The sequence below is a fragment of the Lygodium microphyllum genome, chromosome 1 (genome assembly GCF_053477565.2).
Source record: "Lygodium microphyllum isolate KBCC chromosome 1, Lygodium_microphyllum_v1.1.10, whole genome shotgun sequence".
NCBI classification, from domain to species: domain Eukaryota; kingdom Viridiplantae; phylum Streptophyta; class Polypodiopsida; order Schizaeales; family Lygodiaceae; genus Lygodium; species Lygodium microphyllum.
This window is the reverse complement of record NC_141135.1, coordinates 91,919,906-91,923,178: the sequence shown is the minus strand read 5'-3', so window position 1 is coordinate 91,923,178 and position 3,273 is coordinate 91,919,906.

Below are 3,273 nucleotides of genomic sequence, written 5' to 3'. Positions count from 1 at the left end.
TTTTACAGTAATCTCACTTATCCTTAATATACCTTCTCCGTTGATGTTGTAATTCATGAGTGATGTAGCTCCTTTGATGCCTAGGAGTGATAAAGCTCTTTTGATGCCTCTGAATAGGCTGTTGTAATTCAGGAGTGATGTAGCTCCTGAGTGATGTAGCTACTTCTCCGTTGATGTTGTAATTCACGAGTGATGTAGCTCCTCTGATGCCTACGAATAGGCTCTTGTAAGTTCAACTTTGTAATTTTATATTTTGAATATTAATATAACGGTAGGCCTATATAGAGTTGTGGGTTTTTCCCTTGAGCCCCCAAGGGTTTTTTCATCCATAGTAAGGGACCTTTATTTGAGTGGGGGTGTTAGCTATATATAGTCTGTTTATATATAGAGCCCCAGGTCCCCTCTATATATTCCTATCATGTGTGCTCAGTTGACACACTTCTGGGGTTCCACTTTCGGTGTCTCGTGTCTCTCTTTTCCTCTCTCTTCCTCCATTCCTCGTCTCCTTTGCGCACTGTTCAACACTTAAGGGTACAGCACTATAGAGCCGCTTAATCGAAAGTTTTGAACTCTTGACCTCTCGTTATCCTCACACCCACATTGTCAATTAACTGGCCACCCATTGATAGTTCAAGGGAGATCATTAATAAATCCATACTAGTCAAATTGCAATCTTAAACCTATGTAGGTCATACCTCAAATTGTTGTTGGAACACAACCATGCTTGTCATGCTACTCATGAGCATCATGAAGCCACCATTATTGTGCAACTTATTCCTTAAAGTTACATTGGTCTTGCACCTCAATGATCACTATGTAAGCAATGAGTCTAATAGAACTATATTGAGGATGTGAAGGATATCGTATATCATAAGGATACTGGAGTCCATCACATCACAAATGTTCAAATTGCATGTAATTCAAAAAATGAATAGAACATAGATCTTATAGGGCACATCATAGAATGGATTAGACGAAGAATGCAAAGGGTGCCATGTGTTTTGAGAAGCTAGGGACACAAGGTCCTACTACAACCTAGGGATCAAGGCAACCTCACCAATACCTTCTATTCCTACCCTTGTTCTTGTAACTGTGTCACCTCTCTCCACCAATGACCACCTCATAGGCACTATTTCCCCCCCCCCCTCCCCTCATGATTGGTGCATGGCATTACAATCTTGCTTATTCTTTGATTGTTTCACATCTCCTTCTCCCTCCTTGATTGTGCTACATCATTTATCTTTGTCCAAAATCAATACTGCATCACAAATAAAAATTTATGTCATGAGTTTTGGGAGGCTTTTCAAATCCTTGAGGATGCATTTAGATTCCATATTTAAATAGGATATAAGCACATAATATATGCCAAACAATGCTCCTTAGAAGGCATTATATTTGTTGTAACATGTCTCTACCATGTTTTCTAAGAGTTATGCATCTACCAAACCTAATTTCAAAACTCCTTGATCAAAATGCTTAGTTGGCTTATACAATGTTTATATGCACCACATCCAAGGCCATCTTTCCCTTGAAATAACGAATTTACAAATCTCTCTCTCTCTCTCTCTCTGTCTCTCTCTCTCTCTCCTATTGCTACCTTGACATACTAATTAGAATCTAGCTCTACCCATGCATAGGGTAGCGTCTAAACCATAAGCAATGGTACATGCTTAGAATAGTTATACAGTGTCAATGCCAGGATGAAAGAGATAGTACTTGATTTCCCATGTGGAAATTGTTTCCATGCAACCAATTGTATATCACAATTGCATGGAAGAAACTTCTCTCCACATAAAGCAAGAAGCACTTTTGAGTTACAAAAGATTTGTTTCTAAAGCACACATTCAAAAATGTAGTAATCTCCAAAGAGTAAAGAAATGTAGCCCCTTAAGTCCTCTTGTAATCTCCAAAGAGTAAAGAAATGTAGCCCCTTAAGTCCTCTTGTAATCTCCAAAGAGTAAAGAAATGTAGCCCCGTAAGTCCTCTTGTAACTTGGCTATCACATCAACTAGAGAATGTCTTTAGGGAAAGAAAGAAGAGAATAGTGAAGAGCTTTGGGTCAAGTCCTTAGAATATGCCTTACAAATAAGGTCTTTTATATGCATTGAGGACTAGCTAGACTTATCTCATGAGAATCATTACCTTATTCATTATACTGGGTTAATTTCTTAAAACATGTCCAATCCTTAATATAAGTGAGTAGCTTCTATCCTCATTTCATTGCAACATTGTGGGAGAAGTAAATATCAAAGAGGAAATTTGTGAGGAAATAAGCTAGATAAGGGTTGTAAGATGGCAAGGAGGAGTAGGCCCCATGAAGGCAAAGAGGGTAGAGAAGATAAACAAGAAAATAGGAGGAGGGTAGGGAATGCATACTTATTGACAAATTCTTGCCATAATCTTGATAGCAAAGGTCAAAGAGAGTATGTATGCTAGAAAACGAAAATATACAACTCACTATAATACTGCAATGTAACCCCCTAATAATGGAATGTAACAAGATGACAATCAAATAAAGTAGGGGAGATAAAAACATAATCACTATGATAATAGATGATGTACTAATTTGCCATTTATTCTCTAAATGGTTAGTGATGTAGGAGATAACTTTGGACCACTATCTTTACTTGCATCCTACTTCCAAATAAGTACTCATATTGGGTATTGGAGGCATGTGTGGAGAGTAGCCATCACTAATCCAACTTGTGCATGTGAAGTTGATTATCCTAGATATCTCTTTTCACTAGACTCCCATTAAGATTCGTAATATAGAAATGAATCTTTCTATTTCATTTAAGGACACTTTATTACTCTAAGGTTTTCAATGATAAGTTAGGTGCCAATATTGTCAATTTGAGAGAGAATGGCCAAAGGATTTTCATCTAGTTAAAGATATTTCATCCTAGCTTCTAGTTTTATACTTAACTATATTATATGATAATTGTAAGTATTTGAATTTTCACGCCTAAACCTTCTCACTATAATAACAACATTATGTGATAATGCACTATTGTTATGATTATTGGATATTAACACACATTCACCCTTGTCTACACATGTATGTAGACATACACACAACATTTATTGGCATTGCTATTAGTGTGGCTATTGGAGCTATATATAGCTCACCCTATCTAGACTAGGTCTCACCTATATATATGTAGATTGTGATCAATACGAAATAGTATTTGGGAGTGTACATTGTGTGTCTCTTCTCTCTCTCTCTCTCTCTCTCTCTCTCTCTCTCTCTCTCTCTCTCTCTCTCTCTCTCTC